Genomic DNA, 24,071 nt, shown 5'->3' with positions numbered 1-24,071 from the left:
ATGGTGTAAAGAAGTGCCCTTTATTCCATTGCTGCTGCTTTCCTACTCATGAGGACAAGGACCATGTTTCCTTCATCTTTGTATTTTCAGGATCTGGTTCAACGCTTGCAAAGAGTTTGTTGAATGACGAATTGGCTGAATAAACACATACACATACGATATCACAAAGTACATGGATTTTTAAGAACTATTTTTATTTCAGCCATTCTAATAAAGATTCCCCGCTCAATTATGTACTCAAGAACACATTTCACCGAGTTCGTGCACGCCTGTAATCCCAGCACTTTGGGAGACCAAGGCGAACGGATCAGATCAATTGAGCCTAGAAGTTCGAGACTAACCTGGGCAACATGGCCAAACTCTAAGCCCTGTCTCTACAAAAACAAACAACAACAAAAATTAGTCAGGTGTGATGGTGCCCACCTGTAATCCCAGATACTTGGGAGGCTGAGGCACGAGAATCACTTGAACCCAGGAAGCAGAGGTTGCAGTGAGCTGAGATCGCATCACTGCACTCCAGCCTGGGCAACAGAGGGAGACCATATCTCAAAAAAACAAAAACAAAAACAAACCCACCACATATTTCACATAGGTTTGGACAATGACCACTCCACTAAAACAGAAATAGAGATGCTTTTTCCCATTAATGTGGAATGCTCTACACTTGTTATTTAGGATTACATTTATGTGCTAATATTACAAAAATAGAAAAAAAACTTGAGGAAAAGAGAGCAAGAAAGCCATCTTGCAGTCTGTTAAGCTATAAGTTTGGATATCACTTCTAGTCTTCCAAATAAATATTTTATACAAATGTGTTATATCATATATATATAATGTTCCTAATTAAAAACAGGAATCCTGCTTCCTTTGCATATAATTCTAGATGTTAGCTATAACTTAGTGATTAAGAGTTATGAAATGGAGCCTTCATTAAATAATATTTGCTAAATTATTATCAGAAAATTCCTTCACTCTTGAATAAAATGCAAAATTGCTCATTAAGATACAGAATATACTATTGTTAATTGATATTCCACTTCAAATAATTTATTTCTTACTAGTAATAAATATACGTTTACTTAAAACATTATTATATGTTGTGTTAGTAAAAATTTCAAGGACTTGTAGATTTAACTATATAACCCAAACAAATTAAATCTTTCTGGTGACTTGAGCAATTTAAGATAAATGATTACTGACCCCATTGCTTGATCATACGTCTGACTATATAGAAATTTAACTTTTCTTTTAATATTGTACTGATAACCATTAGTCTAAGTCAAGGCACATAGCAAGACATATAGCTGGTTTAATTATTTCTACTGAAATAACTCATGATTGTACTGATTGTACTGGACAGAAGTACGTAACTAAAACTAAAGCTACAATCTTCTTAGTTTGGCTGAAAAAAATTCAATGATGAAAACTTAATTTCCATACATGCTTTAGTTATCCTTAAAATGCACTGTGGCAGTTAAAGATGCCTACATATTCTTTGATATGCTTCTTATCAATACAGTGGATCTATTTTCTCTCTCTCTTTGGGCTGGTCTATGACTTATTTGATCAAGAGAGTATGAAAGAAGTGATGCCACATCATTTCTGGAACTTACTTTTTAAAAGGACCGGCAGTTCCATCTTGGTTTTCTGGAGCCCTTGTAACCACCTTGTAAGAAGACCAACTTCTTGTAAGAAGTCCATGCCTCAGAGACCATGTGGAGAGGCAATGTGACCGCATGGAAGTAGAGAGTGGTCCCACTGAGCTCAACCCTCCCAGTATGATTGTGAAGGCACTAGGGAGGCAAACAAAGCCATGTGGTCAACCATGTAGACTAGCTTGCCACTTGCTAAATACCACCATGTGGCCTCAGTTGATGTCAATGAGGCATAAGAATTGTTCAGTAGAGACTTATCAAAATTTGTGATTCACAAAAATCAAGAGATATGAAAAAATAGTGTTTTGGACGAACATAGTGATAGATAACATAAAACTGGCATTTAAACATCCTAAATACTCAATTGCTGAAATAATAAGATTTAATGCTATGAAATGACTTTCATTCATGCAATTTATATAATACGTAGATTTCCCTTAATCCAAAACAGCCACATTTCTCTCTTTAAAAAAAAATCGGATAACTTGGGTAAATAACCATTATTTACATGATCTTTTTAACTAAAAGTGAAGATCTTTACCAAAGATTAAGTTGAATATATCTTATTTATTTAGAGCTTTATTTTATTAAGTATTTTGGTATACATTATTATACCAAATTTCTTTATATATCTCCCTGAGTTAGGCAGGGCAGATATTATTATTCCCATTACAGACATAGGAAAATTGCAATTTGTAGAGAAATGGCTCACTTCAGGCAATTCGGTAACAAAGTAAGCAAACAAATACCAGTATCCAAATTTTCAGAATTCACATTATCTTTTAACATCATCTACATGATGTCTGGTATCAGACAGCCAGTATATAAAACTTCTATACTAACACCTTGCATAAAGTCTGATACACCTCTCAGGAAATACACCAAATGTTTCCTTAATAAATAACTCGCAAGATTCCTTCCATTAGCAATAGGAATTGCCCAGATAGGCATAGGATACTGTTTTTTTCATGTTCTTTTAACATTGACATATTAACATACAGGAATATTTAGGAATTTTGGAATAGTGGCATAGAGTTTGTAAATAATGTATTTAAATTTTATTTGTATGTTCACTGAATGTGAATTTCAAAGTGACAGAAATTGGACCTAATTTTCCCCATTAAATTTGTTAAACACTATTATAATCCCTGTACTATATTTATAGGCATAAAAATCTGTTGACATGTGAATTAGTCAACTACTGAAACAGGCTTTTTTAGTGATATAGACCTAAACTATAAATTTGTATCATAGTCAGATTTTTTTCTTGGGTTCTTTTCATTTTTTTCCCTTAAAAATTCTCCTTAATATCCCTAATTATTCCCACGGTACCAATATCTTTAGCAAATCATATTCTTTTTCATTGTTCACATTCCTTAAATATCAGGAAATTATCATTTCTACCTCTAAGCACGGCTTCGTCATGCTCTATCAAGTGAGATCCTGCAAGCTTTCTTCATTAATTACTGTCACCTTTTCTCTTAATCGTTTTGAATTTTTGAAAGTTTCTTTAATTTGCCTTCTCAAATTGGGATACCTAAAATTAAACATGCTATTCAGAAAGTATTTTCACTGTAGCCTTTTTCTTCTCTTAACAATATTAATCAGAAGATTATTTACCTCTTTAAAATTTTCATTTTCAATCATATCCTAGTTAAGATGCATTCAAAATAATTTAAATTCTGTAGTTGAAATACAAGCCTACAATTCCATATTAACTCTCTGAATGATAAATCTTACAGCGTGCTAAGACGTCAGCAAAGTGAATGCCTATTCAAGGAATGATAAAGATTTCTACAAAAGCTGAGAAATACCTTACCTGAAGTTTCTGAAACTAAAATTTATGAATTGCTGGTGAGAAGACTGCATGTCAAGATTGCATGAACTATTTTAATCCTAGAGCAGTTATATCTTATTCAAATATTTCCAGGAAGATTGTCTTAGGGTAACAGCTTGTACACATACACATTTTAAAAGAATTTAAACTTAGGTTTGTTTTGTGTATACGAACACATGCGGGTTTATATCTTGTCCATAATTATCCTTCAAGATAATAAAAAGAAAAATAGTGGCCCTAACTCTGAATAATATTACAAACAGGAACAAGCATAAATGTAGTTTTTAAGCTAGTGATGAAGGCAAAAATACTTCTAGTTACCTCTCCACAAAAGTCTGTAGCTGTACATTTTTTCACTTTGCCACTATAAAGCTATTTCTTTAAGAATTCAGAATGAAATGCTGCTAAATATTTGGAAGATGTTGATAATGTGGACAGAATCTGACTGATAGCATGTAGAACAGTGAACATTTTATTTTTTGGAAAATGAATGTTTCAAAATCATCTGCCTACATTAGATATTTTTTTTCATACTTTTTAAGGCAACTTTGCATTTCTGAAGTTTTCTTTTTCTTGAAATGCCTTCTATTTTTAAGTGGTATTCATTTTAATAAGCAGTCACTTTTATCAAGAAAAAAATTACTGAACAAAAATGAGAGATTATGAAAGAATTCCTTATAAAACTATGAAGGCCAAGTTACAAAAAAACAAAGCAGCATTTATTAGACCATGACCCAGTTAATTAAAATGCAGCGCATATTTTCCTTCCTTTGATTCACAGAATCTCATATGTGTTTGTGGACCTGTGTGACGATGTAAAATGGTCCCTGGTGAACCAGAAGTCCCATTTCCTCATCAAACTTATCAGTAGTTGTATTGACCAGCATGAAAATAGATTCTACACATGAAATCAAAAGAATGAGAAAATATGAAGAACATCTCATAGGGAATAAATTTCAAGAGAATAGTGATTTTGTAAGAATAAGAGCTAATACTTATTAAGTGTCATTAACTGATTAAGCACTGTGGTAAGTACTTTCTGTGTATTAACTCATTTAATTGTCATAACAATCCTAATTATTATCATTCTCATTTTATAGATGAAGAAGCTGAGATGCAGAGAGGGGAAGAAATGTTCTGTTTAAGCGCTGACAATGGGTAGAGTTGGTAATTGAACCCAGACAGTCTGGCTCCAGAGTTTGCTCTAATTGCTTCTCTCGTTCTCAAACTTGAGAGTGTATCAGAATCCCTAGGAGGGTTCATTAGAATACAGATTTCTGGGTCCCAGTTTCCGAGATTCTCATTTAGTATGTCAGGGGAGGGGACCAAATTTTCCATTTCTAGGGAAGTCCTCGGGTAATTCCGATGCTGCGGGTCCAAGGACCACACTTTGGGAGCCACTGCATTACACTATACTGCCTCTTAGGAATTGTACTTGACAAGCCTGACTGTAGACAATTTTAGGTTCTATAAAATTTTGCTCTGATTCAAATGTTTACTTTGATCAAAGCAAATAGTAGATCAACTTGCAGAAATTGTAGGTTACAATTAAGCTGACCATCAGAAAAGGCACATAAGCACAAATCCATTCATTAAATAATCATTTAATTGCCAATCATGGGTTTTGAGGCTTGAAATACAATGATGGGCAATATATATTGACCTTGCTCCCAAGAGCTTCACTTTAGGAAGACATGTAAATAATAATTCGAATATAGTGTCATGAGGGCTGCTATGGATGGGTAAAGGGGGTGGAGATAGAAAGGATCAGAAAATGTTTCACAGAGGAGAGTTTATGAATTGTCTTAAAGAGTGAATTGAAGTTAGCACTGATATATGTCTCATGAACATGGCATGGGCAAAGTTATGGAGATGAGAAAAGGTACATTGGGTATTGGAAATTATTAAGAATCTGGTTGGCTGCAGCCCAGGATTGGGGCAATGCATGGGAGGCTGAGTAAAAGAATATTAATATGATTACAAAGAAAATTATAAAAGCATGATGACTTCTTGGAGTTTGGATGAGAAGTGAGTGAGAGGTTTTTAAGCGAGAGATATGATCAGTGATGATTTCTAAATAGGTAACTGCTAAATGCAGAGTTAACAGCATTAACCTCGTAGTTGTTTGGATAACAGTTTAGAAAAAAGGATCTTAGAGGCAAGGAGACCAGTCCAGGCAGCAAATGACGTAGCAAATTGTCTAAAATATTGGCTATGGGGTTGAACTGAAAAAGGAAGATTAGATAAATAAATCATACTTGTATGGTTCTGGTTTAAGTACTTTACATATTATATTAATAACTCATAATTAATCCTCACAAGAAGCCTGGTACTATAATTTTCTTTTTACAGAGATAAAGAAACTAAAGCAGAGAAAGTTAGGTCATTTACTGGAGGTCACACTTCTTGTCAGTGGTAGAGCCAGGATTTGAACCCAGGTATTTGGCTCCAGAGTTCACTTTCACAGGCAGGCCTGGTAAGAGATTGCATGTGGAAAGTTAGAAAAAAAAGGAGGTTTTAAAGGGTTCCTGGCTGGAAACAGTGGCTCACGCCTATAATCCCAGCACTTTAGGAGGTCGAGGCTGGTGGATTACCTGAGGTCAGGAGTTTGAGACCAGCCTGACCAACATGGTGAAACCCCATCTCTACTAAAAATACAAAATTAGCCAGGCATGGCGGCACATGCCTGTATTCCCAGCTACTTGGGAGGCTGTGGCAGGAGAATCACTTGAACCCAGGAAGCAGAGGTTGCAGTGAGCCAAGATCACGCTACCGCACTCCCGCCTGGGTAACAAGAGCGAAACTCTGTCTCATAAAAATAGAAGAGTTCCTACACCAAACACGTATTTAAGCTAGTGAATATGTATGCAATATCCAGTGGATATGGCTTAGCCAACTAATCCATTCAAGTGATTATCTACTGGAATGTGTAGGAGACCAGACATCCCTTTCAGCAAGTTTCCTTTATTATGATTCTCTAAGGCTGGAGTGAACACGGTGCCCATCAGAGGAGATGATTAATGAAACAGGCATCGTCTCTAGAGCCATTGCCATGCCGACACAGGGACAGCACATCTTCCATTGGCTTGCCCTGCAAAAGTTATTGTTCTGAGAACAACTGCTAGGTTCATTCTGGGACTCCCATTCCTGCTTCAAATTTGTTTAGTCGACATTAAGGGTCTATCACTTATTAGACATTTTGCTAGCTAGTGGGTATGTAGAAATGAAGTAGTTACAGTCTTGGCTCGGGAAAGTTAACCATGTATTTGCACATTTCATTATAATGTGGTGCTGTAGTAGCCAATCTATAGGGTGCTACTGAAAATTAACAGGGTCAAGATTACACAACATTGTTAAAGTGTGGCCACAGCTACTAAACTTATCACTTCCCAAATGACTACAGATAATTTCTGTCTTTCATGGTGAAGAACAATAACATAAAAGAGTAAGATGATATAAAGTAAGAGAGAAGAAAATGGAAGACATGTCATTGCAGCTTCTCCAGCTTGGTGGACTGAAGACACCACCTTAGAATCACAGGCTCTTCCTGGACACTGAAACAGTCAATCCAACGTGGGAGAAACAATTTTAGGACATTTCCGAAACAAAGTCTGTTTGTTCAAAGACATATCCTTCTTGAAATCTAAGATAAAGGTACAACTTTGTAGCCCTAGTCATTTACCATCTGGAAAGGAAATGCCCCAGTTTACGAGACCTTGCTAAGGTCTGTAACTTAAAATAAAATTTAAAAAGGGGGTTCCTACACCAAACACATATTTAAGGTAGTGAATATGTATGCAATATCCAGTGGGTATAGTCTAGCCAACTAATCAATTCAAGTGATAATCTAGTGGAATGTATAAGAGACCAGACAAGATTGTAACTACTTCATTTCTACATACCTATTACCTAGCAAAATATCTAATAAATGATAGACCCTTAATGTTGACTGAACAAATTTGAAGCAGGAATGGGGGTCCTAGAATGAACCTAGCAGTTGTTCTCAGAACAATAGCAATGCATCATTACAGGGGAGACACAAAACAGGCAAAAGAAAGAGAAGGAAGGAAGGAAGGAAGGAAGGAAGGAAGGAAGGAAGGCAGGCAGGCAGGCAGGAAGGCAGGCAGGCAGGCAGGCAGGCGAGAGAAAGAGAGAGAGAGAGAAAGAAAGAAAGAGGAAAGAAAAAGAAAGAAAGAAAGAAAGAAAGAAAGAAAGAAAGAAAGAAAGAAAGAAAGAAAGAAAGAAAGAGAAAGAAAGAGAAAGGAAGGAAGGTAGGTTAAGGAAGGAAAGGAAGGAAGGAAGGTTAAGGAAAGGAAGGAGGAAGGAAGGAAGGTTAAGGAAAGGAAGGGAAGGAAAGGAAGGAGGAAGGAAGGAAGGAAGGAAGGAAGGAAGGAAGGAAGGAAGGAAGGAAAGTAGGAAGGAAGGAAGGAAAGAAGGAAGGAAAGTAGGAAGGAAAGTAGGAAGGAAGGGAGGGAGGGAGGAAGGAAGGAAGGAAGGAAGGAAGGAAAGAAGGAAGGAAGGAAAGAAGGAAGGAAGGTAGGAAGAACTTTGAACTTTCTTTTAGAAACTCAGTTTCTAAGGCTTGAGGGTTCACAGGGAATTTTTAGGAGTACAATTATAGGAGGACAATTATTAGGAATAAAATACAGAATACCCATTTACAAGTTCCACCAAAAGAAAAGCTTGCACAATTTTTGATAACAATAAGTGGCCAAGTGCAGTAGCTCATGCCTGCAAACCCAGCACTTTGGGAGGCTAAGGCAGGAAGATGGCCTGAAGCCAGGAGTTTGAAAACAGCCTAGGCAACATAGTGAGATCCCTATTTTAAGAGAAAAGAAAAGAAAGAAAAGAAAAGAAAAGAAAAGAAAAGAAAAGAAAAGAAAAGAAAAGAAAAGAAAGGGAGGGGAGGGGAGGGGAGGGGAGGGGAAGGGAAGGGAAGGGAAGGGAAGGGAAGGGAAGGGAAGGGAAGGGAAGGGAAGGGAAGGGAAGGGAAAGGAGAGGAGGGGAACAGAGGGGAGGGGTGGGGAAGGGAAGGGAAGGGAAGGGGAGAAGAAGGGGTGAGGAAGGGAAGGGAAGATAAGAAAAGAAAAGGAAAGAAAACAAAAGGAAAGATAAGAAAAGAAAAAGCTAGGCATGGTGGCACAAGCCTATAGTCCTAGCTACTTAGAAGGCTAAAGCTGGAGGACTGCTTGAGCACAGGAGTTTGAGGCCACAGTAAGCCACTATACTCTAGCCTAGGTGACAGTGTGAGATCCTGTCTAAAAAAAAAAAAGTGTGACAATTATTATGTGACTGTGATAAAGAAGAAAAAAATGATTATTGGGTGGTGGTGTTAATTTCTAGTAAATAATAGTTAGCTCCATTCTTCATCACAATGACTAAAAAGAAAAATGAAGCAATTGTTGAAAACATCAAGCTTTTCAAAGCCATTTTCCCTTCTTCAGCAGCTAAAAGGTTAGACAATATTCTGAACTTTCACATTCTTTTTGAATAACCTCTGAAACCACAAGCCCTTAAAAATTTAGAGAATTCCACAGATGACAAAGAGAAAAGCAAGAATTATATATAAAAACAAAAGCGACTTCATCCAAAAATAACTCCACAATTATTCCTAATATTTGGTTGAATATACTTGTCTTATGATTCCACAAGATTGTACAGATTTTGCATTTTTATTAGATTATGTAACTTAAAAGTAACCCTTTGGTAATGGAATATATTTGAGAAACAATATGGAATCTGTCTTATTTCCAGGAGCATTATTGAATTTGTAGATAAGCTACATGAAAACAATCAGTGTTATGAGTTATTATTTTACAAGTTATATATCATTCACATGCCATAAGTGAAATATTTCTCATTTTCAATTTCAATAATTAAAATTTAGAATTTCAAATTGTATATAGTAAGAGAATGCCAAATTATGGCAAAACTTGTCCAGAAATACAAGAAATTAGAAATCAAAGGGGACTTTAGGACATCTAAATTTTCTCACACATATCTACTTGAATGAATAAAGTTAGTAATGCAGAATAAGGAAAAAGCAAACTCTACGATTAAGTGCCGATGACACTATGTTATTTGATAATCAGTTAAGATGATTTCCTCGTCCATTCAAAACTTTAAAAAAATGAAAGAAATATCTCTCTATTTCTTCCTCAATGGAACAAGGAGCATCACCTCTCCTTAGTTCCCCGAGGTACAGAAAATAATAAATGGCAAATTAGTCCTCTCAGCCTAAAAAAATACAATTTTATAGTTATAAAGTGTTTTCAATAACAAACGTGTTCCGCAGATAATTCCGAGGACATCGAATTTTGATCTTTAGAGTCTCAAGGCAAAAAGCTCAGAGCACTGTCAGTCAAGGGCGTCCAGATGAGCCGCTTTGGGGGACCGGCACACCGAGGGTCCTCTTTGCCCCCAGTGCCCTTCTAAAGAGCATTGCCTTCGTCAGCCCCAGGCTAGCCCTCCTTAGCCTCTCCGAAGGCTTCTCCGCAGATTTCTTTTTCCGCCCACCCCAGCTCAACCCCACACACCCTTAGGACCCCGCCTTGCCCCCTGCCTTCCCGCCCCTTCCCTGTCCACGCCCGCTGGGCTTCGCTGCGCGCCTCCAGGGACGCGGGCTGCACCCAGGCTCCACGGCGCCGCGCGGCCCAGGGAGAAGTTAACTTGGAGCGCAGGAGCTTTTCTCGGGATCTCGACGGAGGCAGCCGAGACGCCCCAACCCTCCCGTCTCGGCTCCTTTTTGGGGAGTGCAAGCCTGGGACGGGGCACTTGGAATCAACCCACCGGCCGAGCTGGGCCCCCAGTCTTTCAGGACCCTCAACTCTCCTCCAGGCGCCCGAATGCCCGTTCTGCGCCCCTAGCACCTTCTTTAGCTCACGTCTGGCGGCTCGCTCTAGTCCTGGAGAGGAGTCTGACCCCACCTCGGTGGCGAAGTTTACATTCTAAATTAGTTAATTGGTCTTTAAAAGATTTCCAAACACACCAAAGCTCTTTATCTACTTTCTGTTTCAAAACTCTGTCTCCCTTTCTCCCTCCCTCCTTCCTTTTCATTTTCTCTTTCTCTCGCCGACCCTCACCGCCACCCCCCCACACACTATTTATTGGTTACAAAATCCCGTAGAAGTGTAATACACACACAGACACACACCCAGCCCCGCTGCTCTTTTAGTGCCTGTGACCTTGAAGCCGTGATGAGCCAGGGAGACGCTGCAAATGTACAGGCTCCACCAGATGAGGGACTTTGATGCTGGGGGGAGCTCTGGGGTCAAGCGCAGAAAGGGGAAATAAATGGTAAAATCACTGTCTCTAGACTCCTCAGATAAAATAGAAACAAGCACTTGGCATTTTCAGTACTGACAACCTGGCTTGTTTGTTCACTCTAATGAGCACTCTGGCTCCATTAATGAGCAGACTGAATCCATTATCATCATCATTTCAAAAGGCAGCGTGCCACTAAATAGCTTCCCATATTAGCAGGCATTGCCCTTGTTGTTCCATTTGATCAGCAGTGGCAGCAGGGAGCCCGCTGCACTCCCTTTTTTTTTTTTTTTTTTCAGCTGGGAAATTAGCAAGTGAAAATTAGTCCCCTCAAAAAATAAAATAAAATAAAATAAAATAAAATAAAAAAGGTACTATCGTGACCCCGAGAAAAAGCCATAATCTAGGATAACAGCGAGGTGATGAGAATTTGAGAAAGGGAGGGGTGATTTGGGAGGGGACAAAAGGAAGCCCTTTGGAATCAGCAAGATTTTTTTTTTTAATAGATAAACAGGAGTCCATGGAGAAAGGAAGACTCGTGGGTTTTTTTTTTTTTCTTTCTTTCTTTCTTCCTTCTATCAGCACCTTTCTTGAGACATCAAAGAACCAATTAACTCTGTAGCAAATTGGGTGGCAGCGCTTACACTGGAAGGCTGTTGAGGGCAGCAAAGTCTCGCAGTGCAGCCTCTGACTGCTGGTGACAGGGCTCTCTCTCCTCCCCTCTCTCTTCTCTTTTTCTACTTTCCTCTCTTCCCTCTTCCCCGCCTCTACTCTCTCTTTCTTCTCTCTCTTTTCTCTGGTCTTTCCACCTTTCCTTCCTTCCTTCTCTGCTTCTTTCTTCTCCCCAGTCTCCTTCCCGCGCTCTCGCTCTTTCCCTTTTTAAACTGCAGTTCCTGAATGTATGCCATTCTCCAGACCTACGTTCTGTTCAAGGATTTTAATTAGGCCTTGACTCCACATCACTGTGTGTGCCTTTGTGGGTTGGTGAATGGCACCAGAGTGGTGAATCCCGCTTCCTGCAGCACTAGGCAGCCGTGTAAGAAATATTCTTTCAGCGGCGGACGCGCCACTTCACTACAGTCTGTCTTTTCACTCCCTTCCTTTGGCTTTTGTGCCTTTTGAAATTATTAAAATGTTAACATGCCTGCAGAGCCTTTGATATTTAAGACAAAAGAGGACGAATTGCAGGCAAGCGAGGTATTCAACAAACTGCAAATGGGGAAAAAATCAAACCGCCCTTTCTTCCTTTGCTATGCCAAGCTTTCTACTTCTAGGAATCACTTCTCTTTATTTTACTTTAAACACATTTAAAACATGTTTGCATTTCAGGATTCAAAGGCATAAATTTAATTACTGGCAAATACACACTCACATCTATATAAAGTATAGACTGCCTTATGTAGAAAAAGAACAAAGAAAGCTGCTTGCATTTGAATTTCTATTAGTTTGTCAGCAATTGATTCTTGTAGTTGTTATCTAGTTGCTGTCACTGGGAGGAAGTGGGATCCTTTCTATGGACCTTTGTGGCTGCAGGATCAGGTTGACTCAAAGTGCCAGGACTGCCTTCAACCATTTCCCCCTTTCCATCTTGAAGATACCTACCCGTCCACCCCTAAGTGTCACATCTTCAGATCTCAGCACCTTGTATGTTTAATTCATTTCAGAAACACAAGAAGCAATTTGCAAAGGCAAAGCCTCAGAAATCCCTGATTACAGAATCTCCACCTCCTTCCTCTTCTCCTTTCCAGTGGACGTACCTTGGCCACCTCCCACTCTCTTCTGATGCCCAAGGGATGGAGAGTTCTCCAAAGCCTTTCCTTGGTGCCTAAGCCATCACATTGCAACTTCACAGAGATTATTCTTTAGGAAAGCATATCATTTCATATAATAAGCATGTACAACAAGCTATCATATTTCTGTTATGAGTTAAATCAAATAATGATATGCTGCTACTTTACTCTATACTTATAACATGTCATATACAAGCGTGTATACATAGGTAGATATTATACATAATAGCAGCCCAAGTGCTATTTACCTGTTTTAAATTCTAGGTTTATTTTAATAGGAAATAAAAGCAGCATTTTTTCATTCTTTCTTAAAGGCAGTAAATAAACTCATTTGCATGTCTTTGGAGAAAGTTGCTGCAATAGGAATTGGGTTTACCTATTTGGCACAGTATGCAAAGTAGGATTGGCTGGATCAATTAGAGAATTATCTATTTATGAAATGTCTGGCTTCAATGAAAAGAGCTGGTACAATTATGAACTGTTGTCTTGACAACTGGGAAGGACTGATTGGATCATTTTATCAGTAGGGTTGCTGATGATTTCAAATACTGAAAAGCAAAAGCTACTGGAAAATAGTAATAAACTTAGGGGAATGAGAAAAGAAAAAAACGGTGTGTGTGTGTGTGTGTGTGTGTGTGTGTGTTGGGGCATTCCGCACATGTGGGTGAGCACATGGGCATTCTGCACATGTACAGGATGCATGGATACAAGAGTTACAGCAAAAGGAGTTTTCACCAAGAAGGACCATGCAGATTTCTTGGCAAAAAGCCAGAGTTGTTATTGTAAATTTCCTAGTCAGTTTCAATGTCAACCTAAGCTCATATATGAACCTGGAATCAGGGCAAAAGCATTATCGCTCTGTCACTTTGTTGCCAGAAGTGGAATTTTTTTGTTAATATTTTACTGTTACATCTGACAGGATTTCACATTTTCTGTAGTCCGCCTTTAGTACATTGAACTGCCAGACAGAGAAATTAATACCCTGAGTGACTGTATTTTAATTAAGCAATTTCATGCAAATTACAAATTTTAGATTGCCAAATAATATATTGCACAAAAATTGTAGGCTGGCTGATCTGATATGCATGGAGTATTACTCTTCCAGGCACTGTGCATACATGGGGAAATGAACAAAAATGCTAATTTCCAATCTACTATGCAAACGGTAAAAGATGCCTATTTAGATACATATGCTTTTCTTACGAAGGGTAAACAGTTCTTTAATTTAATATAGCTGACACTTGAAGATGTGTTTTTCTCTTTTACAAAGATAATTTTTGCATTGAACAAGTAAATGAGAATTCAAGTAGAAAGCATCTTGTTAATGGCAACTAATAAAAACTAATATTGCATACAGTATAATGATATTAAACCTTGTAACTGGTACATAAAGCAAGATCATTCCTATGGTGACTCTGTCAATGAACGTCAAATATAGTTGCATATTAAATGTATACTTTTTAACAGAATAAAATGTTAACCGTTTCAGCAAATGACTAAACATCCCTGTGGGATTCTACCTTAAAATGAAAGTAAAGAAATGGTGTTCAAAGAAAAAAAATTAAATCCCAGCACTTAAAAAATTCTTATTACTTTCTAGTTTTTCAATCAGATTTATAAGACAAGAAAAATTAAGAAACTCCTTGTTGAAAATGTAACAACATATAGACTGTACACTTTTCCAACATTCAGAACTTAAAGAGCTAATCTATATAAATGAACTTTAATGAAAGAATCACTTGTTTCTGTTTTCTTAGTATGTTCATGTTGTATCAAAAAAGAAGGGATGAGATTACACTTCTGTTGCATGCAGCTCCTCGTAGTGTTCTCCAGATGTGACTTACTTCCTGTGAAGAGATATTCCTGTTCATACAAACACAGTTTGACACTCTAGAAATTAAAAAAAAAAAAAAAAAAGCAATGTAGCATTTAAGTGCTGCTGGGGTACCACGAGTTTCTCAAAACGAACAGTCCAACTAGCATTGGAAAAAAAATTAGCAGAGAATTCTAAGAGATCCATTGAAAAGCTTACAAGATGATTTCTCAGTTTTTGAGACAATATACACATGCAAGTTGAGGTTTAGCTAAGAAAGAAATTGATTTGGGAGTCTATGCAAAATAATCTTCTTAATCATTGCTGCAGCACATAGTTTGTTCTCCTTCAGTTTCCTGTTTATTCTCATTCAGACCTCATTCAGACATAGCTCCAAAAAGTTGGGATCAATTATCAAAAATATTATATCTTATGACTTTGGTAACTTTTATTTTTCAGACTGAACATAGCTATCTCTGGTTTTGTCTACACTGGCCTCAGAACGTTGTTTCATAATCGGGGAGGGTCTATTGCAGCCAGATCTCTCTCTTACTATGTCTGGGGTGGTTTTGTAACTTGGGCCCTTATGAACACTATTTAAGTTTGATAAGAATAATGAAACCTAAACCCTGTAATTAGCACAATGTGGGTTTGATTATACAGTTAACTTCCATGCATACTACACAGTGGAGCAGCCATATTCCTGAGTTAATTGCTAATGATTTCCTCACTAAAGAATTGACGACCACTTTCAGCATTTTCGTGTGTGTGTATATATGTGGTCTCTATTCTGGTGCAAACCAAATTTGTACTCTGCTGAGTTTTGCCCATCATTTTCTGTGTTCTATGTGGCCACACTGATCAGATCAGCAGCTTCCTTCTAAGAAGACACTGATGCTACTTACTGAAAGATTTTAATCAATATTTAAGTCATTGCTCAAAGTCATTATTTAAAACTAGGTGTTTATTAATGGCCTCAAGGTTGCCCTTAAGGAAGATTGGGCTCAATCCAAAATCCCTGAAGGCACATTGGAAGTTGAGAACTGGAGAGACTAGAGAAAAACACCAAGTTTTAAGGGTTAGGACTGAAATTAGTAATAAGTGATGAAGCCAGGATTTTGGATAAGGTGGGAAGTGAGTTAGCATGGGTCATGTAACCATCTCTAACCAAGTTATTGTGAGGACTTGGAAGGCAGCCTCTGAGTGCCCACATCTGGGCCATGGGCAGACCCAGAAGCCAGGGAATGTGTGAGTCACATCTAAACCACTGGAACTGATAAAAGGAGGAGTGGTTTCCCAAGAAAAAGGATTGCATTCTGTTCTCAATATAAAGGATGATGGGCAAGCAAAACAACACGGGAATCATAGCTACTCTCTAGCTTTTTTAATTTGAACATCTTACATCACTTTTCTGAGCCTCAGTTTTCTTATCTATAAAATGGATAAGACCTTCTTTGAAGAATTGTGAGAGTGAGAGATAATTTATGAGTATTGATTCTCAAGCATTGAACATAAAAAATAAGAAAATAAACTTAAGTGATACCCTAAGATCAATGCTTATGTTTAATAAAAATATGTCACCATTTATATAAATTTGTATGTATTAACACAGTTTTTTTTTAAAGGTATGTTTAGAAAAAAATGACAAGAGAAACTAAAGTCAAACTGTAAATACTGATAGCTTTAGGTAGTAAGCTGATGAAAAATAATTTTTTCTCCAGCTCTTATATGTTTTCCAGATTTCTTTAATAGCCATATACTTATTTTGTAATGTCAAATAAATAATCTTTTAAAATAAAACAGCAAAAAGGCAAGATGTTATCATTAATCCTAAACTTTTTTCTAGGTATATTTAAGCCCAAAAATAATTCTTCACAATTCACTGAGTAGAAAGAACGATTTGACCATCAATGTAACATCCCTTTTTAGTTGATTATTTTTATTTTCCGTTTATCAGGATAAATGGTGCTAAACTTGTTAAAAATTTTCATACTAAATACTTGAGGACACAGTTGCCTATTAAAGAGTGACTAGTAGGTCTAATTAAAACAAAATATGTAATTTAATCATTATTTCTTTCTTTATTTCTTTCATTACGTTTTTCCAGTGCCTAAAATCATATTGGAATTGTCCTTTAACATTTATGCTATCAAGGGATTCTGCATTGGGTTGAGTTCAAATAAGTCTATAACTACAGATGTCAAAAGGAACTTACAATAATACTAGTTAGTTGACTATCTGTATAGTATTCCTATTGCGCTTTTGTGTGTACGTGTGTATGTATACTAACATAGACATAGACACATGCATACTCACACATAAACACTAGTTCACCTACAATTAATTAGAGTCCTGTTTCAATAACTCTCATTTCCAATAATGCTGAATTTTAAAAACCTGTTTTAACCAATGGGCTTTTCACAATTGTGCTTGCAAAATTGTACTGATATTTAAAGGTCTTATCTGTTATAAGAATTCTCATTGAGGCTAAATAGATTTCATTCAATAAAATTTGGTAGTGTGAGGATAATAACGTCAAAGAAAAAAAAAAAGAGAACAATGCAGAAACACCACCAAGGTTCTTGAAGTTTAAAGGTGGATACCGAACTAAAAAAACACAAGAAATGTAGCAGCTGCTCTGGACATATATATAAAATGCAGTGAGACCATAAAGAAGAGACTTGCTAAGTCTGCCCTAGAGAAAGAAATTAGGGAGGCTTCAGAAGTAGTAGCATTGAGACGAAATTTAGACGGAGCTAGACTGACCGTCAGTCAAGTGAACAAGGAAAAGGGACAGCATAACAGAGTCCATTGTAGCAGAGTGTGTTTCACATGCTGCTGGTGGCAAAGGTAAAATTTCAGGTTACAAACTAATGAAAGGTTTTTGTAAAAACTTTTCACTTGAAGTCATTACACCTTACAGGAAGCTGTAAAAAAAATGTACACGAAGGTCCTATGAACCCTTCATCTAGCCTCCCCCAGTGTTAACATTTTGCATAACTATAGCACAACATCAACACCATGAAATTGACATTGGCACAACCCACAGAATTTATTCAAAGTTCACCAGTCATACACACACTTATTTGTGTGTGTGTGTGTTTCTATTAAATTTTATTCCATGTATAGCTTCATGTAACTGCCACCACAATCAAGATACTGAACTGCTGTATCACCACAGGTTCCGTTGTGCTACACTTTTGTAGCTCCTATCTCCACCCAGACTTACTTCATACCCACTACTCCCCATCAAACCCTAATCTCTGTCAGGCACTCATTTGCTCTGCATTTCTATCGTGACATTGCTTCCAGAATGTTATGTAAATGGACTCACAGAGAATGTCCGTTTTGGAGATTGACTTTGCCCGTCACATAATTCTCTAGAAATTCATCTAGTTTCTTACACATAGCAATTAGTTGGTTTCTTTTTATTGCTGAGTAGTATCTGTTATATGGATTTACCAAAATTTGTTTAACCTTTCACCTACTGAAGGACATTTCAATTTTTTCCAGTTTTTGTCTATTGCAAATAAAGCTTCTATAAACATTTCTATACGTGTTTTTGTCTGAACATGAGTATTAATTGTGTAAGAGTGCTGGGTGGTATGGTAAGTGCATTTTTGGCTTTAATAAAAACTACCAAACTATTTTCCATGGTGACTGTATCATTGTACATTCCCACAAGCAATAATGAGTAATATTTCTTTTAAAATTTTTATAGTTGCATATATATTTTAGGTTACTTTTCATGTATTAAGTGATTTTCAATTATGATATAGTTTCCTTTTTAAAATAAGTATTTTAAGAGAAAAGTTGAACTACTGGCTAGGAATAATACAAGTAATATTATAGCATTAGTTTGTTTTCTTGATGTGACAAAAATAATTTCGGTGGTACAAGAAGGAGAGAAATTTGGGAAACTGTGGCTTGATGGCTAAGTACCCTGACTTTGACTTTGCTTATTAAATATTATATAGATCTGGCACCTACTCTTGTCTTATCACTAAGTAGCTGTGGCTCAATTTTCTTATTATTTTATTTACCATATGAATAACTATATGTAAATATCTAATTATAGTTAATAACAATATGTCTGTTAAGAGAATAAACTGAGAAAATATGTATAAAATAGCTAGTCCGACGCTCAGAACATTGTGAATCTCTTAGCTTTTGCTTCAAAGTGAACAGCTGTCTAGGGCAAATTGACATGAGGCCACAGTGTGCAGAGATCATAGAATGATCATAACATTGCATGCAACTAAAGAAGTGTAGCAATGTCAATACTATATAAACTTGAAGGAGACATATTGCCTTGTATAGAGAAATTAATAATAGAGGTAAGATTTAACCACGATATGAAAGTATCCTCTCTTATTTATTCTTTGCATAATTTTTAGTATTACTTCATAGAATAGGGTTAAAGAAAATCTTTTTCAAATTCATAAAAATTAAACCTAACCCTTTATGATGTAAAGTTTGATACTTAATTCTTGTTTCATTAGTTTTTACTTGGATTTTCTCTTTTGACTCCAGAAACTCAGAAGCAGTTTTTTGGGGGGCAATTGAGAGGAGAGGATGTCGTCTAATGGGAACCCAGGCTTCAAGAAGAAATCTTCACTATTTTACTGATTTTGAGACTCCAATAAATTGCTGAATCTTTCCATTCTTTTATATTCTCCTGTGTACAATAGGCATTAATAGCTTCTCTAAAGCATCTTCCTGCAGATTAAATGAAATAACATGTTTAATACTCCTGACACATAGTTGGACCCACTAAATAGTAGCTATGTTTTTAAAATGTTTCTTCATACTTAATCTGTGATTAAATCAAACTCACATGAGGGTAGGACTGAATTTATCCATCTAAACTGAAGGTTCTTTGTGTAATCATGGCAAAATGGAGTTTCCTGCAAGGGTTTTTAAAGGGGTGTGTGCAAGGTTGGGGAGTGGTGAGCAGACCTGTATGCCTAACTGTTTATATTCATTCCAAACACCCAATACTCATTTATTCATTCACTCATTTAATAAGTAGTAACAATAACATTAAAACCTAAGTTGTAAGGCCATTGACCTGCTTATAGCTCTCCAACAGTCCCACTTACCTATGGATGGCTCCAATTGCACAGGTGATTTATTTGAGCCACTTTCTTGATACAGAAAGTAGCGATGAGTAGTCATGTTTGAATGTAAGTTAAAACAGAAGCCTGAAGAGTGAAAGAGTTTCATACTTACTCACACAGATACTGGAGAGAAAATCCACTTTAGTTTTTCTAATGTTTCCAATGTCAGAGACATATGGAAGATTGATGATAGTGGTATTTTTTTTTTTACCCATCATATCAATTACATAGAATGTCAAGTAGACTTTTCAATTTGGAGAGACTTTATAATTTTGATAAGAAAGAATTTCTAAAGGAAGCTCATCAGGATAATAGCATCACTCTTAACCCCCTTAAAATTGCAGATATCCCCCCCTATAATTGGTGGGAAATTAACTGACCAAAGAATAGAATTACAAAAGAAAGCTGGTCAAGAAAACAAGCAGAAGCCATCAGAAACATTTAAGATTACATATCAGAAAATCTTAAGGTTTACTTGTTACAGAATATTTGGCTTTGCAGCATTAAAAAGTATTTAAGTGGGTAGTTATGGTTAAAATACTATGAACTATAGACTAAATAAAGAATAGCCTTGTAATTGTAATATTATCATGTATTTCTCACTATGTAATTAAATGGACAACAACATTTAGGAAAGATTTGAATTTGACAGTAAAACTCTAAAATGTGCCTTAGTATTATTAAAGGATTGTGTTTTTATTTTTAATTTCAACTGGATGATGCACTAGTGTGAATGCCTTTTATGATTCTTAAAATGATTTTTTGCAACATTAACTTTTATAATATGAAACATAATTAGGACAATGAAATAAGAAGTGTTATCTATCCTACCAGATTACAGTGATCATCTTCTTTGTGTTTCTCTCCCTGCCCCACACCATTCCTTTTTTTGTCTTGCTTTTCATTGGGCACACATGAATTTTGGAGAAACCTTTCTATAGGATATGTAATTCTTTCCAACTTCTCTAAGTTTCCAAGACATATTCTTCTACCACTCTCATAGATTTTGATTCTTAAAAGAAATTAAAGCTAAAATTTTTTTATTATACTTTAAGTTCTGGGATACATGTGCAGAATGTGCATGTTTGTTTCATAAGTATACATATGTCATGGTGGTTTGCTGGACCCATCAACCTGTCACCTACATTAGGTATTTCTCCTAATGCTATCCCTCCCCTAGCCCCCGACCCTCCAACAGGCCCTGGTGTGTGATGTTCCTCTCCTTGTGTCCATATGTTCTTATTGTTCAACTCCCACTTATGAGTGAAAACATGTGGTGTTTGGTTTACTGTTCCCGTGTTAGTTTGCTGAGAATGATGGTTTCCAGCTTCATCCATATCCTTGCAAAGGACATGAACTCATCCTTTTTTATAGCTGCATAGTATTCCATGGTGTATATGTGTTGCTTTTCCTTATCCAGTATATCATTGATGGACATTTGGGTTGGTTCCAAGTCTTTGCTGTTGTGAATAGTGCTGCAATAAACATACATGTGCATTCGTCTTTATAGTAGAATGATTTGTAATCCTTTGGGTATAGACCCAGTAACGGGATTGCTGGGTCAAATGTTATTTCTGGTTCTAGATCCAAAGTTTGGTTTAATTAACAATTACAGCAATTTTCAAACCAACGTAAAATTTTCTTCAGAATTATTTATTTAGAAAAAGCAACTAATCGTTATATTTCTTATAGCTATTATTAATGAAACAGTGTATTCATTATTTTTATCTATTGAGTGTCAACATTCCAGAAAAATATCTTCTTTAGTCCCAGTAAATCTGAACTGCCTTGTTTTCAAGGATTTATGAATTAGTTAGACTCAAGGTAGGATCATCCTTTCTAGATATTGATACTAGAAGAGTATATCAATTTAAAAAAATTTTGAGAAGTGTCTGTTCATGTCCTTCGCCCACTTTTTGATGGGGTTGTTTGTTTTTTTCTTGTAAATTTGTTTGAGTTCATTGTAGATTCTGGACATTAGCCCTTTGTCAGATAGGTAGATTGTAAAAATTTTCTCCCATTCTGTAGGTTGCCTGTTCACTCTGATGGTAGTTTCTTTTGCTATGCAGAAGCTCTTTAGTTTAACTAGATCCCATTTGTCAATTTTGGCTTTTGTTGCCATTGCTTTTGGTGTTTTAGACATGAAGTCCTTGCCCACGCCTATGTCCTGAATGGTATTGCCTAGGTTTTCTTCTAGGGCTTTTATGGTTTTAGGTCTAACATTTAAGTCTTTAATCCATCTTGAATTAATTTTTGTATAAGGTGTAAGGAAGGGATCCAGCTTCAGCTTTCTACATATGGCTAGCCAGTTTTCCCAGCACCATTTATTAAATAGGGAATCCTTATCCCATTGCTTGTTTTTGTCAGGTTTGTCAAAGATCAGATAGTTGTAGAAATGCGGCATTATTTCTGAGTGCTCTTCTCAAAAGAAGACATTTATGCAGCCAAAAAACACATGCAAAAATGCTCATCATCACTGGCCATCAGAGAAATGCAAATCAAAACCACAATGAGATACCATCTCACACCAGTTAGAATGGCCATCATTAAAAAGTCAGGAAACAACAGGTGCTGGAGAGGATGTGGAGAAATAGGAACACTTTTACACTGTTGGTGGGACTGTAAACTAGTTCAACCATTGTGGAAGTCAGTGTGGTGATTCCTCAGGGATCTAGAACTAGAAATACCATTTGACCCAGCCATCCCATTACTGGGTATATACCCAAAGGACTATAAATCATGCTGCTATAAAGACATATGCACACGTATGTTTATTGTGGCACTATTCACAATAGCAAAGACTTGGAACCAACCCAAATGTCCAACGATAGACTGGATTAAGAAAATGTGGCACATATACACCATGGAATACTATGCAGCCATAAAAAATGATGAGTTCATGTCCTTTGTAGGGACATGGATGAAACTGGAAACCATCATTCTCAGTAAACTATCGCAAGGACAAAAAACCAAACACTGCATGTTCTCACTCACAGGTGGGAATTGAACAATGAGAACACATGGACACAGGAAGGGGAACATCACACTCCGGGGATAGGTGTGGGTGGGGGTAGAGGGGAGGGACAGCATTAGGAGATATACCTAATGCTAAATGACGAGTTAATGGGTGCAGCACACCAACATGGCACATGGATACATATGTAACAAACCTGCACATTGTGCACATGTACCCTAAAACCTAAAGTATAATAAAAAAAATTTAAAAAAAATTGACTAGATTTTGGAAAGCACGTGCTATGAGTTGAATTTTGTTTCTCCCAAACTCACATGTTGAAGTCCTATCCCCAGTGACAATATTTAGAGATAGGGCTTTTATGAGGTAATTAAGGTTAAATGGTGCCAGAAGGGTAGGGTCTCAATACAATAGGATTGGCAGCTTTATAAGAATAGGAAAAGAGAGTGATCTCTCCCTCCACATTCACATATCAAGGTAACAACATGTGAGGACACAAAGAGAAGGTGGCCATGAGCCCCCTCACCCAAACCAAACCCTGCCGGATATTGATGTTTAACTTTCTAGCCTCCGGAACTGTGAGAAAATAGGCTTTTATTATTTAAGCCATCCAGTTTATTGTGTTTATTAGGGCTGTCCAAGCTGACTAAGAAAGCCAGTATCCCTTCCAAAACTAGAACGCTGCACTTGGAGACACAAATCCTGTGGTTTTTGCAGCAACTCTGCCACTCGAAAGGTTTGCAGACATGGCCAATTCACTTACTGGCTTTGATAATCAGTGCCTTTCTCTGTAAAATGAGGATGGTCATCTTGTTAGTAATCTTCATGGTAATCTTGGATTAAACGGGACAATAGAGGCAAAAATGGTTTCAAAACTAGAAAACATTGTATAAAATAAAATATTCCTTTTAAATTCGAAATTATTCTTAGAAGAGTTGGTGTCAACGTATTTATGTGAGATATGTATGGATAAATTCTAAATATAAAATATATATATAACTGATATTTTTTACAAAGTTATTGTTTTAAAGAGCCAGTACTATAGATGATGAGAATTCAGAGTCAATTCTTCTCAATTTGTGTTAAATTTTGAAAGAGTTATTATAAGCACATAAAATGCACCATTGTAAAATGTGAAACATTGGGCTATGTAGGCTTGCTATAGAGTAATGTTTCTTTTGCATTTACTTTATATAAAATATATTGTAAGTTCAAGTTTACCTTCAAATAATTAATAGTGTGAAAGTTATAGCATGTGCAGTTTAATGAGTGTTTTCTAATTTTTAGATGACCAAAACATTAACATTACTGAGACAGATGCAGTTCATGAGCGAAAGAAGCAAGACTATATCATCAATTATTAAAGGAATGAGAAAATCTTGCATCCAAGCTTAACTAGGTTTCGGTATAAAAAGATAAAAAATGAAATACAAGAACTCACAAATCTAAAAATGAGAACATTAGGGCCATACAAACTTTAGTGAATGTTAATAGTTAAATGAATAGATTGTATAAATAGTTGTTTTGATGTGGAGACAACATCAGATATATGGTAAAATGGCATTTGAAGTAGGAGTTATGGATTTTAAAGATAAAATAATAATAGTAATAATTGTGAT

The sequence above is a fragment of the Symphalangus syndactylus genome, chromosome 6 (assembly GCF_028878055.3).
Source record: "Symphalangus syndactylus isolate Jambi chromosome 6, NHGRI_mSymSyn1-v2.1_pri, whole genome shotgun sequence".
Lineage (NCBI taxonomy): Eukaryota > Metazoa > Chordata > Mammalia > Primates > Hylobatidae > Symphalangus > Symphalangus syndactylus.
Note: the sequence above shows the minus strand (reverse complement) of the source record.